Source organism: Episyrphus balteatus, chromosome 4, assembly GCF_945859705.1.
Source record: "Episyrphus balteatus chromosome 4, idEpiBalt1.1, whole genome shotgun sequence".
NCBI lineage: Eukaryota > Metazoa > Arthropoda > Insecta > Diptera > Syrphidae > Episyrphus > Episyrphus balteatus.
Window position 1 is genome coordinate 70,896,707 of NC_079137.1, and position 17,554 is coordinate 70,914,260.

The 17,554-nt window shown below is 29.5% G+C and overlaps 1 protein-coding gene across 8 annotated transcripts in view; it reads right to left on the reverse strand.

The window, feature by feature from the left end:
- The window catches only part of LOC129918266 (CUGBP Elav-like family member 4), a 993,834-nt gene that overhangs the window by 777,439 nt on the left and 198,841 nt on the right, over nucleotides 1–17,554 (reverse strand). For 3 of the 8 annotated variants that reach the window (XM_055998714.1, XM_055998715.1, XM_055998716.1), the window contains one exon: nucleotides 7,230–7,322. The exons of the other annotated variants lie outside the window; for them this stretch is intronic. The gene's annotated coding sequence lies outside the window, so the exon portion shown is untranslated. The remainder of the gene's footprint in view (nucleotides 1–7,229; nucleotides 7,323–17,554) is intronic. 8 annotated transcript variants of the gene reach the window in all.

The following is a 17,554-nucleotide window of genomic DNA, read 5'->3' on the forward strand; positions in this document are numbered from 1 at the left end:
AAAAAATGAAAAAAAAAAGCTGAGGGTTGGGGTTTCTGGTTGGTGGGAAAAATATGGCACGAATCCTCTTGATCATCAATTTACTTAATTAGCGAATTTTTTATTTCCGTCCAGGAAACGCTCAAGTAATTTCACCAATTCAGTCAAAGGAATGCAGGACACGAGTATTCAATAAAAAGAAAATATTTATGGATTCACAGATGTGTGTGCTGCTGGTGGAGAATAACATTGAAGTCGTTGTAGCGTTATGAAGGTTGATGAAGGGAGTTTTTTTGTGAGAGGAGGAAAGGGATACTATCTGTCTGTGTAAAGGTTAAGGCACCTGCACCTTAATTGAATGAATGTTTTTCCTCGAAATTGTGTTTAAAGGTCCTTAAGTTTCTTTTTTTTATACAAATTTTATAGTTGTTGGACTTTTATCCATTTTTTTTGGTGGTGTTTTTGAATTTTAAACCTTAAACTTTTATAAGTTACCTCGATCTAAGAATCTAAAAGGTTGGTGTACCACAGGGCTCTGTAAGTCACCTCTACTCTTAATTTTTTTTCTTTTTGAACTATTTCTTGCCTGGAGTACCCTACGTCAGACAAAATGGGTAATTACTCGTTGGTTACTGGTTGCCAAAAAAGTAATTCAATAAGTTCATACAAATTTAGCGAAATAAATCTAGATTTGAAGCCTAGCAAGTTAATACCGATTATTATTTGCCCTTTGCTTATTACGGAAGTTCTGATTTTGGCTTGATTTTTTTTATTTTCGCTGAACGCATATGAACTTAGCGAAAATAAAATCAAAACAAAATTTACTGCAAATAAGATAGAAACATTGAATCTCTAAAAAGTACTTTTCGCTAACTTCATATAAACTAAGCGAATCACTTTTAAATTATAAGGAAATCAAACTTGGCGAAACAATTTGGAAAAAATTATACCTAAAATTACACCGAGAGACTTGAAGTTTGAAGTTTTTTTTCTCTTTTCGCTGACTTCATATGAATTAAGCGCATCAGAATAAATTGTTTACCTTTTTCGACCAAGTAGCTATTTTCGCTGGCTTCATATGAACTTAGCGAAACATTTTTGTACGAAAAGAATTCAAATTTGGCGAAACAATTGAAACAAATTACAAACTAGAATAGATAGACTTGAAATTAAGTTTGTATTTTTTTTTTCGCTGAAACTACTATTTTGACTAATTAACTACTTTCGCTGACTTCATATATGAACTTAGCGAAATATTTTTGTATGAAATCAAATGAAAGTTGGCGAAACAATTATAAACTAGCATCAATAGATGTGAAATTAGGTTTGTATTCTTTTTCGCTGACTTAGCTGAACTTAGCGACTTAGAAAAAAACTGGCAACTGATTTAAAAGAAATATATATTGTATTTTATCTCATATCAGCTATACTGGGCAGTTATGGTTAGGAACTATTTTTCGCTGACTCGACATGAACTTAGCGAAAAGCTCTAGAGTAAGTAAAAAAATTGGAAAAATATCAAAATTGCTAAAAATATTTTTTAAAAATCGTCCATTTTACCACATTTTAAGGATTTCATGATTCGCAATATTTATAGTGATCCTCCTTTTTCGCTAAGATCTAGGTACTATCATTTCCATTATCTATTACAGATATATAATAACTGAGCTAAATCAAGTCGTTTCTTAATTCACTACTTTAGAGACAAGTACGTGCGACATAGAGTTGTGGATTTTATTTTTACTTTTTCGCTGAAATTTGTAGGTAAATAAAATATTCCAAATTTTTGCAGCTCAGTGTCTTTGCCGTCGAATGAAAAAAAAAAATATACAAGGAAGGGGTTGAGGACCCCATCTACAGCTGCAAATATTATAGGGAATGGTAAGAGCAGTAACCAATTTTCACATCATCATCGATTGTTGATGGAGAAAGCTAAAGAAAGAAAGAGAGAGAGCGAAAAATAGAAACTCCACATTGCTGATGGTTAGGGTTTATGGTTGGCTTTTCTTTTTTTTTAGTATCGAAATCAATAGAGGGCGCCTGAGATGGTGACGGTATACAAGAGTATGAAAGGCCAAATGTGTGTTGGCCAACATCCAAGAATGGTAAATGCCTGTCAGTGAGCGCAGCCATCTGAAAATGTTTACCAATATAGCGCAAGAGATAGCCTTCTTGCTTTGCTTGTTGGCTTGCCTGCCTTGTCCTGACCATATCATAGAAAAGCTGATGGGTGTTTTTTGCTTTTCTTCTCTCTCTTTCTGTTTTTTTTTTAAATTCTGTATTTCGTCCTTTCATAGCTTGGTTTCTTTTCTTAACAAAACAAAAAAAAAACTTAAGGAAGGAAGCCAAAATAAGAAAAATATGGCCATTTTATTGTATTTCTTCTGGTTATGAAAAAGAAAACAAAAAAAAAAAAAATCTAGAAAAAAAACCCCATCAAGTCGAAGAAAATTTTATCATCACGATGGTCAGTATACACAGAGTCTTATAGTATTTTAGCTTTTGTGCGCTATGGAAGGATCCTTAATTTGCATTGAACATAGGAAATGAATGCAATATAAAAAGATGCGCATCAAATTGATAATAACGCGGTTTTCTATAAATTTATAGAACTACGATGTTTTTGGATGGTGAAGAGGTATACAGTAGTTATTGGGGTTCAATTTCCTTTTGTGCTTTAGAGCTTGATGGGAAAGGAAATTGTAAAAAAAATTTATATAAGAAGTAGTCAAACCATAACATGCGGTATAGAGTTTGGGGTTTTCAATATGAATTGTAATTGGTTGCAATATATAAAAGGGGCGGAAATTGTTTATAAAGTTGGTTATTATTACTTGTATTTTTTGTTTTCTTTTGTGTAAAATATATATTTTTGTTTCCTAATAAAGCAATGGGTTAAGTAATTCTTAATCTTAATTGATAACGTTTTTTTTTTTTAAGAATTCGTTGGATTTTGTGTCAAAATTACTTTACGAATTTTAAATAATAGGCATAAATTTATACTTATTGCTTTGATTGGGAAAGTATTAACTTGGTCAAAACCAACATTGCGGTAATGGAGAAGTTGAAAAATGTGATTTTGTTTTCATACCGTCCATTAGTACTTCTTATTTAAAATTGCAAATTCACTTGCGACCCATCTGAGCATTTTACGATTTTAATATTTTTTAGCGATTATCACAACTGAGAATTAAAAAAGCACGCATACGCCACAGTGAACATATTTTTTGAAGTTATACTTCTTATGGGAGGGTGAGTATGAAAATTTACTTTTTGACAAGAATGTCAAAGGGATTATGACGCGATCACCCTGGGTAGCAGGGCTGTCGTTTCACCTTTAGAGTAGGCAGTACTTTAGTATTTAAAAATGCAGTACGCCACAGTACGGCAAACATAAAACACACAACACGTTGCAAGTTACATGTTTCATGTGGCAAGTTGCATGTGGCAAGTTGTATGTGGCAAGTTGCATGTGGCAAGCTGCATGTGGCAAGTTGCGTGTGGTAATTTCCATGTGGCAAGTTGCCAGGGTTGCAAAAAGCTCACATTTCAGCTCAGCTCACAGCTCAGCTCAAATTTGAGCTAGGTACCATAGCTCAGCTCATTTGGGCTGAGCTGAAAGTGAGCGCCCCCAACTTCCAACGCCTATACCTCGGAATTTTGAAGAAAATGAAAAAAAAAATGTTTGATGCCAAAAGGTAGCGGGGACTCTAACCTACATTTGGGTACAACTCTCATCCCTGTAGGTCCACGCGTTCTCAAACCGGGAGAACTTAAAAGTAAAAAAAAAAATAGTCACGATTCTTATAAAATAGGCATGATGTGGCGGTTTAACATGGAAGGCGATTTTTTAAAAATCTGATAATGTGCAAAGCGTAGGCCCATGACACAAGCTATCATTTGGCATCACTCCCAAAAATTGCTCTCAAGCGGTTTAGCTTCCAGGAGCGTTCAAAGATTCGGGGATTTTTCGGAAAAAAAAAAAATTTACCCCAACTTTCAAACGCGATTTTCTCGGAATTTTGAAAAAATTCGAAAAACCGGATTTTTTTTTATGGTAAAAAAAGAAAGATTTTACTAAAAAAATTGAAATATATTTACTATTAAAAAAACCAAGAAAAAAGATCACGAAAAATTATCTGTTTTATTTACAAAAATATCCATGTGTTAAAAGAATTCCATTAATAACTAGAACCAAACATCTTAAGCTATGGTGTTTTATAAAAGTTTAAAATATCTTCATATTTCATTATACTTTCCAAATAAAAATCAATGTATCCTCTCACCCATCACAGCTCAGTTCACTTTACCTTAGCTCACCCAACAGCTCAGCTCAACCATCAGCTCAGCTCACTTTATTTACTTCCGTTAACCATATACCGTACGTTCTGAACCGCACAACATGAGTAAATTTCACAGAATAAATTGAAAACTACATGGACGCAAGGAGGATGAAAGAATTTATTTATTGTTCACTTGATAAAAATGTAAAAAAACGAAGCGTGGATTAATTACTTCATAATAGAAAATAAAAATATCAAATGAAAATCATTTACATTATACTGAATGAGAAGTATAACTTCAGTCGCGTGTACATGTGTACACACACTCTTTTTTTTAATGTTAACATTTATGTTCTATAATTAATAATTATTAATAAGGTTTTGATAATTACATTTTATTAAATAAGTAACCTTTTTTTAATTTTTTAAGGTTTAGTAAAAGCTAACTTAGCATAGAAAAGAGAATAACCTTATATGGTAGGCATAAAATGAGTTGTATAAATTGATCAATTTTATAATAGTACGAAAATTATGGAAAAATAATTTCAAAAACTTTTATTTAGTAAAAATAAAAGGAACAAAAAAAAATAATATCGATAAACTTAACATTAAAAGCCAAATTTTCAATAGTCAGATAAACCTCAGTTAAAGCTTATTCCTTGGGGCATTTTTTTTATTTTAACATTATTCGTTTAATAATGGAGATAAAAATAAAGTTAAAAGTTTAAGAAGCTAAGGTCGAAACATAAAACTGATCTTAGTTTATATTGATGAAAAGGAAGGTATTTCTTAAATCACAGTTAGAAATATTGAAATCAATTATATTTGAGGAGTTGTTGACATTCCGGACTAAAGGACGAAGATAATGCAGGGAACGAAGGAATGTGCGCTGGACAGCTTCATGTTGCTTACTTCGAGTGACTAGAATCGGTCTGACAAAGATTACAATGATTTTGAAGAGCATATTTAGGAAGATTCTTTGTACCAGTTTATAAGATAGTAAGTTATATTTGTAAATTATGATTTTATGGGAAATAAAGTCAAATGTTCCGAATCAATTTGTAGAAGAAAAATTTCATCTCGTCCATCCAAAGAACATAATGTTGAAGAAACAAAATTTTAAAAAAATCGTCTTTAATGTAATTGATCTATTACCTTTGATTATATTTGGAAGGATTTTTTTTTACAAAATAAAAAGAAGTTTGTGAAGACTATAAATATGAAGAATATATAAGACTAGACATATTATAGTCTGAAAATTACTTTTCAAAGTAGTGGCAAAGAAGTGTGCTATTGTAGCAACGTTATACGAATATTTCCCCATATGAAAAAAAGTTACGGGGTAGTGCTTGAATGCGATGAATTTTTTTGGTTACTATACAATGAAAAACAAAATTAAACAATGAGAAATTGAACCTAAGAAGAAACATTTTTCTAGATTGGCTTTGGCTCTATTTTTGTCTATTTTTGACTTTGGTGAGATTAATTTTTTATCTTAGTTGAAGAACAAAATTGTTACTCGCATACATGAAAATTTACTCGGACCTGGTGCTGGTTACCATTTTTTTTTACTAAATACCAAATTTTTAAAAACATATATCTCCCTAAAATGCAAAATTCTATGAACAAGGACTTTTGAAAAAGAAAAACCTTTTTAACTTGAAGAAAATCTTGTCCAAGATAATGAACGTGATTTTGTATTTTCCGAAGAACCCTAGCTATAACAATTTCGAAACAAAAATTCAATACCTGTGAAAAAGGTAGATATTGTTAAATTGTGAGAATACGTAGGTATAAGTTCATATATTTAATTGCAAGTTAAAATATTTGGTACAAAATTAAAAACATTCTTGTTTTACTCTTGAACTACCAAAAAGTTGTATCTTTATGGAAAATTGTCGGATGGTATGAGAGTGCTTGAGAAACCAGTTTGAAGCTTAAAAGATCTTATTTAAATACCAAAAGGGAAGCAACATGTTCTTTCGATTTTTTTTTTTTTGTTCAGATTTTCAACACAGTTTTAAATATATAAAAATACCAAGAAAAAAAGCGGTTATTGTTTTTTCAACCGATTTCAAAAACGGAGAATATTCTCAATTCTTCTTTATTTGTTTTTTTTTTTTTTTTTTTTTGTAACCTAAAAACTTTGAACCGTTTTAAATAATTTTGTTTGTGCTTGTGCTTAGCGAGTGGATTCGTTTCAATTTCGTCCAGTTCTGACTAATCTATGAGAAAACTATAAAACCAAGTTTCGATCCATAGAAGTCGTTTTTTTTTATAAAAATGATTACTCATATTATTTAAATACTTTAATAAGGACATAAATCTTTATGTTCTTTATGACATTCATAGACGGCTCTGAACCAAATCTTACATTTTTAATAATTGACTTCACTATAGGTACTTTAAATAGTGATGGGAAATATCGAATATATACTATCAAACTATCGATAGTTGTAAAATATTCATTCATTCGATAGTTTTAAATCATTCATTCATTTAGTTACTATTTTCATTCATTAAATAGTTTTTTTTTTGTATTCGATTTTCTTTTCATTCAAATAGTTTTTTTTACGATAGTTTTCTCATTCGAATAGTTTTTTTTTTTGTATTCGATAGTTTATTCGATAGTTTTTATTCGATAGTTTTTATTAGAATGAATAAATTAATGAATGAGCTATTCGATAGTTCCCATCACTACTTTAAACTACATAAGTTAATTTTGTATGATCCAGTTATGCTTTAGGTGTATAATATACCTATCATATTGATTAAATAAAGTATATCCTTAATTTTATTTTTAAAATTTTTTAAGCCTGAAAAAAAATTTTTCTCATCTAATTCCTAAATATTTCATATTGAATTAAGTTTAAAGTGCATATTATTTATAGTAAACAAGATTAATTTGATATAACAAAAAATTTAATTTTTAAATAAAAAAATCAACAACAACAACGTCTAACGTACCAGCTCGTTTCGTTAGCAGGTGTAGTTATGTTTTGTACTATAATAATGCTGCACCCTTCTATGTAGTTTGATTGAAAATTTTTGGGGTGAAATCTGCAACGAGAATTTGAATTTGAGAGAGAAAAAAAAAAACATTGCAATTGTTAATTGTTTGATTTTATTTTTTTTATGACATTTCTTATTTCAATATTATAGAAACACATATATATATGAATAATTACAACACATACAGCGATTTAAAATAAAAACAATCTTTTGAAATTAAAAAAAAAAAACACATATAGATTATTAACACATAAAAACACATTTATATGTATGTAGATATACGAATATTTGTATATAAAAAAATTATATAAAAATATAAAAACAAACATTTTATTTTATTGCAATCTTTTTTTTTATTTATAGTTTCAAATATTGAAGTATACACACAATATTCTGGTAAGGTTCAGTCTACGAGCAAATGAATTAAAAAATAAAAACTTAAACAAAAAACAAATCAACACAAAATACAGCAAAAATAAAATAAACAATTTTATATGTTTCCAATTGATTTTAGTTTTTAATAGTTTCTTTTTTTTTTGTTTTTTGTGTATTTTTGTATACATTTTGTATATTTGTTTTGTAAAAATTTCATTTGTAGGTAACACAATCAACATGGCAAAAATTTATTTTTGAAATTATCTATATCTCAAAAACAAAGGTGAAAATCAGGAAATAAACGAGAACATAAAAATGAAATTGTATATAAACACTTAGCAAATGGAATTGAACATTTATAAAATAGACACAAAACAACACTCATTTTGTATACAAAAAAGAAAAAATTAAAAACAAAATATTTTATAAACTACTTTATACACAACATCAAGTGTAAAATTAAGTTGTGTGTTTTGTTTGTTTTTTATAAACAATTTTTTTTTTTTGTTTCGTTTGAAATTTCAATTTTGATTACAAACCTAGCCCAAGGGTTGAATAATGTGTTTGTGTTCTTTGTTGTGGAGAAAATAATAATTTTTGTAAATTTAATCCCACACAAAATCCAAAAAAAACAAAAACCACAAATCCTCAAAAATCGGTTGGCTGCCATCTGAATTTATTATAAAAATGAATTGATTTTTGGATTCAAATTTTCTATATTGCGGTTGAGCTGTCGATTTTTGGGCTCAACCACTGATCAAATATTAGAATGGCCGCCACATGTAACACTCTCTCCCCCCAGTTAGTATCAAGGTTTTGGCAATATATAGTAAATAAATATACACCTAAGTTAGCTACAACACGGTTATATCACTGCTATCCCAGACACACCGATTTAATTTATTCTCGACTGTGACCATTTGTGTTCATTTGCAATGCAGGATTTCATATTGTGCACTAGCAAACAAAAATTGTTGTTTTCTATTTATATTTTGTGCATTGTGTTGGTAGGATACTAAGTTTAAAAATTTAAATAAAAATAATAAATACAAAAATAGGATAAGCTTGGTGCATATTTATATGCGCATCCTAAAGCTTGTGATGCCCACAAAATTGAGGTTAGATATGGGTAGAAATATATTTTATTGATTCCATATGCTTGACTAAGGATAAAGAATATACAACAAAAAATATAATAAAAAACTGAAATCATCATATTCTATAGAGAAGATAGGATTTAAAAAAAAATCCACAATTTAACATACGACAGTAAAATATTATATATATATTTTTTTTTGTTTTCTATAGAATTCAACCCTTAAAACGCGAGTATTTTTTTTTTTACCTCAATTGTCCTTTGCTTCTGGCCAAAAGGATGTTATGGTGGGAGATTTTTTCCAGGTTTTTCAAACAAAGAAATATCATTTATGGCTTTGAATATAGAAAACGTTATCAAGGTAGATATATTTTTAAATTTTACTTCATTGATGGTATTTCTGGTCAATTTCATTTAAATTCAGTGGACTAAATTTAGTGTTATGATTTTGATGGTTGATGCGAGTGGGTTTTTTGTTATACCTAAATCATTTTTCATTTAACTAACTATAATAAATGAATGGAAAGTTTTTTAATAATATAATGCTTTGAAAACTTTAGAGAGAGAGGACAACGTTATTTTGTATTTATTATTGGCTTAATCCGAATTATGATTTAAATTAATATTTTAAAACAAAATTCAAACGACTTTTTTGACTATAAGACTAGTGATGGGAACAATCGAATAAAAATAATATCAAACTATCGATAATTGTAAAATATTCATTCATTCGATAGTTTTAAATACGATAGTTTTTTCATTCGAATAGTTTTCTTTAATTCGATAGTTTCTTCATTCGAATAGTTTTCTTTAACGATAGTTTTTTTTTATTCGAATAGTTTTCTTAAGCGATAGTTTTTTCATTCAAATAGTTTTTTTATATGATAGTTTTTTTCGTTCCAATAGTTTTTTTATTCGATAGTTTTTTCATTCGAATAGTTTTCTTAAACGATAGTTTTTTCATTTGAATAGATTTCTTAAGCGATAGTTTTGTCATTCGAATAGTTTTCTTAAACGATAGTTTTTTTTATTCGAATAGTTTTCTTAAACGATAGTTTTTTCATTCAAATAGTTTTCTTAAGCGATAGTTTTGTCATTCGAATAGTTTTCTTAAACGATAGTTTTTTCATTTAAATAGTTTTTTTAAGCGATAGTTTTGTCATTCGAATAGTTTTCTTAAACGATAGTTTTTTTATTCAAATAGTTTTCTTAAACGATAGTTTTTTCATTCGAATAGTTTTCTTAATCGATACTTTTTTCATTTGAATAGTTTTCTTAAGCGATAGTTTTGTCATTCGAATAGTTTTCTTAAACGATAGTTTTTTTTATTCGAATAGTTTTCTTAAACGATAGTTTTTTCATTCAAATAGTTTTCTTAAGCGATAGTTTTGTCATTCGAATAGTTTTCTTAAACGATAGTTTTTTCATTTAAATAGTTTTTTTAAGCGATAGTTTTGTCATTCGAATAGTTTTCTTAAACGATAGTTTTTTTATTCGAATAGTTTTCTTATTCGATAGTTTTTTCATTCGAAAAGTTTTCTTCATCGATACTTTTTTTCATTCGAATAGTTTTTTATACGATAGTTTTCTCATTCGAATAGTTTTCATAAACGATAATTTTTCGTTCGAATAGTTTTTTTTATTCGATAGTTTTTATCCGATAGTTTTTATTCGAATGAATAAATGAATTAACTATTCGATAGTTCAAATTATTCAGTTACTAACTATCGATAGTTCAAAACATTCGATAGTTCCCATCACTATATAAGACACAACTATTTAAGAGAAGATTCTATTTCTTACGGTGTTACATTTTCAAATTGACAACGCTAACATGACCAAATGAATGGAATGCGGTGGGTGGTTCTAAACCATAAAAATAATTTAGTATAGCAACAGACGAAACTGTTGTTAAATTTAATACACATTTGTTTGAATTATTTGTTTTATTTATGTGGCAACGAAAATGTAACATTTTATGCAATCATTATTATTTTTTTTTTGGAAAATTTTACATATTTTTAGAAAGATATTAATTTTTTCATTGAATCCTTAAAGTATAAGATCCTCCAATATTTTAGCCTTCCGAAGTTAACATATGATTTTTTTTGTCTCCATCGAGTTTTTTAAAAACACAATTTCAAGTGCCCCCGATCATGGGGCACTTTTGACAAAATGACTTTTTTTTAGAAAACATTATTTTTTTAAATGTTGAAATGTTGTAAAACAAAAAAAATTTAATGTTAGTATAATCTTGAATAGTTAATAAATCAAATAAAAAACAAAACATTGGAAAACATTAACAGTTTTCGAAAATACAGACCTTCAACAACTAAATGTCAAATGTACCCCCTTCTCCCCTAGGTTCAGATTTTGTTTTGTTTGTCACGAAGCATACCAATATCGTAAACATTATTTTATTTAGTCCTTCAGACTAAGTTCTTAACCGAAATATTAATTACTTAACGAGTTGAAATAAATCACAATCTTGGTGTAACTTGATTTTAAGTTTTAGTACCTGTTATTTTTGTATAAGTTTTGGATCAAAAATTTAAACAAAATGTGTTTTCTTTTGTTAATTTAGATCTTCTCAAATACATTAAGATAATCATGCATTTGGCTATACATTTTTCACTTCAATATAATTAAATATAAAAACAAAAAATATACTTCTTAAACACGCAAAATTTTGAGTCTTAAAAACGAAAAGAAAACTATTTATCATAACAACTTAATTAAGATATCAAAAACGAGTTGGGGGTCCAAAAACTATATGATAATGTAAGTCATATAACTGTATTCTACGCTCTGTAGGTACACTCCGCTTCAACTGAATAAGCACACAAATTTTCAAAGGTATTTTGTTCATTTTTTCCTAAGATTAAGCTTTCTTGTAACATTTGATGATGTTTACAGTTAGCTTACGATGTTGAGAAACCAAATCAGAAAGAATAATTCTCAAAGTACCGCTATTTTTTTCGTGTTCTCTTACAAAGCGTCCCATATGGAAAAATGCAGTTTTTTTTTGCGTCAACTGAATAGACACACGGTCTTTCAAGGTCAATATCTTCGTCGTTTATGAGAGTTTTGAGGTGTTTGGCATACCAAATCAAAGGTTGAAATGTTCTCAGTGAGATTTTGCCATTTAATTAAAATTAAAAAAGAAAGTAGTAGATTAAAAGCTTTGAATATTGTCGACAGAGCTAAAATCAATTTGCTAACGGAACAAGTACTGACCGGGTCTGCTATAGCTACCAAAATTGATCGGAGTTTTAGTGTGTTGCCTATTCGTACCTCAAAAATAAAAGTTCGTACAGGAAAAATATGAATTAAGGTAAAAAACGGCAAAAATAGCAGTTAATCGACGAGAAATTTTGAGATCTGCCTCCAATTCATTTGACTCTGGGGCAAAAATCAAACAAAAAGCTGGTGTTTCTGCAAGTGTTTCAACACTCCGCAGAGATGACTTCAATTGTGAATCCATCAAAATTGAACTTTTTTAAATGAGAAAAACCACTTTGCGTCACTCATTTTTCCAGCTCATATGGAGTCTAGAAAATTCTAAACGAATACCTTTTTGTTGCTTGTTTAAAGTTGGTTTCTTTTGGACTTTTAATGGGTTAAAATGATCCGTGCTATAAATAACTCTGCGGAGTGTTGAAACACTTGCACCCGTAATGAAACCCAAAGTCTTGACAAAATAGTATTCAATGTATTTTTTTTAAACTTCTTTTTCACAATTGTTGATTTTGGAATCGATTATTTCGAAAACAACTGTTTAAAATAAATTGTTTTAAAAACTATAATTAAGTGTACAATTCTAGCTTTTGAAAAAGGTATCATTCCTAACTGTAAGTGTTGCCATTGTTTTTTAATAATTTTTTGTTTGATTTTTTAGAAAACTGCCCCTCCCGCCTAAAGGGGGGGCATAGACCCTCCCTCCCAAGACCAAAAATGATTGTATTGAATACCTCAACTAAAAACCGTTTTCAATTCTCGGCGCCTAAGTTATCGTACTCGAGCCTTGCGTTGATATAAATTTTTCTCGAAAAAAACACGTTTAAGGGGGGTATCTCGAAAAAGGAAGCTAATCCGATTTTGGTAAAAACGGATTATTATTGCTGAGGCCTTCAGGAACAAAGCCTCATCTTTAGTTTTTGTCTTCATTTTAGGTCAACCTTAAACTTGTTCAGGCTCACTGTGAACAGTTTAACCTCCTCGCAAAACAAAAAAATGTATAACTTATTGATCAATATTTCCAAGTTTTGTATTTTTAAGTTTATTTTGATTTTCCCAACGTTTACTTCTGTAACAATTATTTTGCTGTTTTCCTTCCGACTTAACTTTGCATATTTTCAAAAAGTAAAACAAACAATTTAAACTTTGTAACTTAAGAAAAAACTTCAGAAAAAAAAACATAACCGCACAATCAGGCTTAAGTAATAAGAAAATCCTTCCAAAGCAAAAAAAAAAAAAAAAAACACCAAACTGATGTGCCTATATTCAAACCACATTCTATTTTGAATATGCAATTAGGATTTGCACAAAATATAAAAAAGCAATATCCAAACAAAAGTCTGAAGAATAAGCAAAACAAAAAAAACTTTTGCCAAAAAAATGCTCTAAAATCCAGATTGTTGGCGGAACAATACAAAAAAAAAAAAACAATACTTGATTGCATGTGAAGTAAAACCGAAAAAAACAGAAGGGTCCTCTCCGCTGCCGCCGGAAAAATTCCAACAAAATTTCTTTTCCCTATATATTTCATTTGGCTTACTTTCTCTTTTATTTCTTGTTTTTTTTTTTCTTCATTTCTTTTCTTTAACTTCGAATTTTTGTTGCTATTATTTTGACCAAAAAATTTGCAAAGCACAATTTCTAAGCGAATCTATTAACTCTATTTGAAATTCAATTAAAACGGAAACCTCTTCTCTTCTTGCCAAAATGCATGCATTGATTTTCTTTCGTGGTTCTTAACTGCTTCCGTTTGTAATACCACGAGATGTTCTTGAATGAACACACAAACACACACACACACATCCCTATTTGGATTAAAATAAACCAAAAACTCTATATTTATGCCATAATCAACAAAATAGAAGAAAAAAAAACTTTATATTTTTTTTTGTAAGAATAAAATTCACAGTAAAAAAAAAATAAAAAGAAATTTATCTCGGTTCGCCCTTAACTTTGCTGTCCACCCACTTTAACTTCGACTTTCTCTCTTTTTCTCTTTATGTTCTACTGCACACGATGACTTTTCCAAGGCAAGCATTTCAAAATGGAGTTTTGTAGAGGAACAAACTACATCACAAAAAAAAAAAGAAAAAAAAAAAAAACTGAAAAAAGAAATTGGATTTACTTCCTGGAAAGGACATGGTCGAGGAGTGCGAGAGGTGTGCGAGTAATTCAGAGTGATATCGTACATGGAAATGAAAACGAAATTCAAAAACTGCCCAAGATTATCTTCTTTCCGTAAGTTTGTGTGCCCATGAATATTTCTTTACATGGTTGAAATTGGTATTAGTAATTTTTTTTACTAAATTGAGAGGCCCTAGGATATTTTGTCCTGATCCTTGAAGGATTTCAAAAATTATAGTTAAATTTTCGTTTAGTACAATTCATTTTTTGAAAGAGCGATTGCAGTATTACAAGCGCCTTTCATCTTCTAAGTGATAATATATTATTTAAATAAAAAGTAAACAGAATGGGTCTAAGAACACTTCCGTGCGGCACACCATCATTTGCAAAGTATTTTTTTTGGGAAACAAAAACACACTTCTTTAATGGCCTTTAACTAAGAACCAAACAAATCCACCACTGCACCACAAATCGTATAATGTCAGCCTTTGGTTAGAGGTAGTCACTGGCTGTAGAAAAATGCTGATTCAAGTACTTCATAGGCAGCACTTTAGTTGTTCAATCTTCACTCTCTGCTTTCAACTGGTAAATTCTATCCTCCAAAAAGAGTGTTCCCTCTTTTTATGTTGGAAATGGATATACCTAAATTCTCGTAGTATCTTGGAAGTTATTTTTCGTCGAGATGAGAAAATTCTCGACAGTATTAGCGTTAGCGGCTCTATATGTCGGCGGAGTCTGGTTTCAATGTCGGTGGCGGCGTTGGTGGTAATGGTGGCACATTGGTCATGGTAAAGGAATGGTACTTGATTAATTGCATGCCTGACTAAATGTTCTTTCTACTGATTTCGATCATCATCAGTCTTTTTTTTTTTGGAACAAAAAACCAACAGGAACAAAGAAAAAACAACTCTGAGGGATAGGCAAACTTAAAAAATAAAAACTAAAAAAAAAAATTCGTCCTTATATGTAAGTTGGAATGTTGGTACCATCACACGGCTATCTAAAGGAGATATACGTAGTTAAATGATAAAGGGACCATCATTAATCAGACCGACAATTTTTGGTTTTTGGTTTTTCCTAGCTGGGCTACTATGAATGTCTATCTGCGGCCGCAATCAGAATATATGTACAAGAAGAGTAGATAGATGCTTTCTAGACTAGATTTTTTTTTAGTTTTTGTATGGGAATAAGTTTTGGAGAAAGGGCTAAAAGGCAATTTTTTTTTGTTTTAGGATTAAGGACTTCAAGAACCTACCAAAAACAAATACCTACATAATTGTGATTTGTCAAAGAAAAGCAAAATATGTAATAATTTTCTGAGATCATCAAATAAAGCTTATTTTTGAAAAAAAAAGTCTATTACAATGTTGAAAGCGAACTAAAAGAAAAAGCGATCCTAGAAAGATATCAAAGTGTGATATCACTTCCACATTACCACCGTTCATTTAAGACCATTCCACAAAGACATGAAAAATTAATTTGACGATATTGAACGTATTGTTCTAAAAGGAATTAATTTATTATTATTGCTTCAGTCACTAAGGAGTCCATATTATTATATATACTTTCTCTACAAACTTGACTAAATTTGAATAAAAAAGGTTGAAAATGGTTAGAACATTTTGGGCAGTAAAAATCAGTTTTTCCAGTATTCAGTGGAATATAATTATGTTAGAAACCCAATTTTATTCACACCTAGTAGTCCAGTGCATTTATGATGTTCATATATGGGCGACCCAGCAGTTTGTACCACCCCCAAATTTTTTTTGCTCAATCGATAGAGCATTGGCTGAATATTATTACCCTGATTTTTCGCACTCGTGAAATTCACCTTTCAGCCGCCATCTTGGATTTTAGTTTTTATCAAATATTTCGATTTCTATTTATTTTACATAAAAGTTTAGCATACAAAAAACGTAGAAAGTTAAATTTCGCATCTTTTATGTAAAGACATTTGTGTTTTATCTTTACTTTTTTCTTAAATTTTTTTTTACCAAATCTTGAATTTTGAATGATAAGTAAGTATTTTAAGAAAAAGTTGTGTAGCAAAGTTGTAGAGAATTTTAAGGTGAACAACCTTTTCTCGAAAGGTTTTTTCATTATTTTGATAAAAAGTGCTCAAAACTTTAAAATTGTCATTTTTTCCTTTTTTTTTACTTTTTTGGCTTGTAACTTTTTTAAAATTCAGAATATCGAAAAAGTGTTCTTAACATAAAAGATACGAAATTTAATTATCTATGTCTTAGAAACATATAGTTCTCACTGTGCGATAAGGAATCAATTGAGGCAGTTTTCTGTGTGAGCAAATTTTTTTTATTAAAATTCACAGTCTGGACAAAAATAGTATAAAATTAGTTTTTAAATTTTTGTTTCGCCTATTTTTAACTTTGAAATCAATTATTTCAAAAACTATTGGTTTTAATATATTGATTTAAAAATAAGAATTAAACAATTTTACAATTTTGCGTTTTAGAAATGGTATCATTTATTACTGTAAGTGTTGCCGTTGTTTTTTAATAACTTTTTTTTATTTTGATATTTGTTTTTTTTTTTTTTGAAAACTGCTCCTCCCACCTAAACGGGGGGAGATAGACCCCCCTCCCAAAGAAAAAAATGTTTGTATTGAACTCCGCTACAAAAATCCGTTATCAAATCCTGGCGCCAAAGTTATCCTACTACGTGCCAAAGCAACATTTTTGTTCTAGGGTAAAAGCGGGTGAGATGGCATACCTTTTTTGTTTTTGGGATATTTTTCAAAGTAAACCACATTTCATATTTCTTACAATGCAAAAATGTTCTATATTCAATATCCAACGTATTTTTTGTTTTACAGATTTTTATATATTAAATTTATATTTTTTAATTAATATAGAAAAAAAGTTTAAAAAAAACCATCTCCCCCTATAGTGTCGGTGAGATGGCGCATGAGTTTGTTTTAGGTTTCTATTGCTAAATTCATTGCACAAATGGTTGAACGATGTGAAGGGGTCAAGCACCAATGCATTGCATAATAGATTGCAACTAGTCGTCTTTTTTATAAAATTTGAACTTGGTTGAATTACTTAAAAAAAATAGTTTGAGGGTGATATGGCACATGCTAACACTATACTCGAGTAAAAATTTCTAGTACGGAATGCGCCATTTCACCCGCAAAAAACTGCGCCATCTCACCTTTTTTCGCATAATTCCTATTCGTAAGCACCTATAAAAAGCAGATAGAAATAGAGCTCAGATTTCACATGTAATGCATAACTTATACTCTCTTGTATGTATTGGTGTATCAAGGGCATCTAAGATCCCAACGACTCACAAAATATCGGAACAAAAAAAAGAGCAAAAAAAAAATTCGAAAAAAATCATCACATGATTTGCTTCGAAGTTTTTTTTAATTTTTTGTATCACAGACAAAGAAACGAATACTGGCTACTTCGATTTAAAATATTTAAAG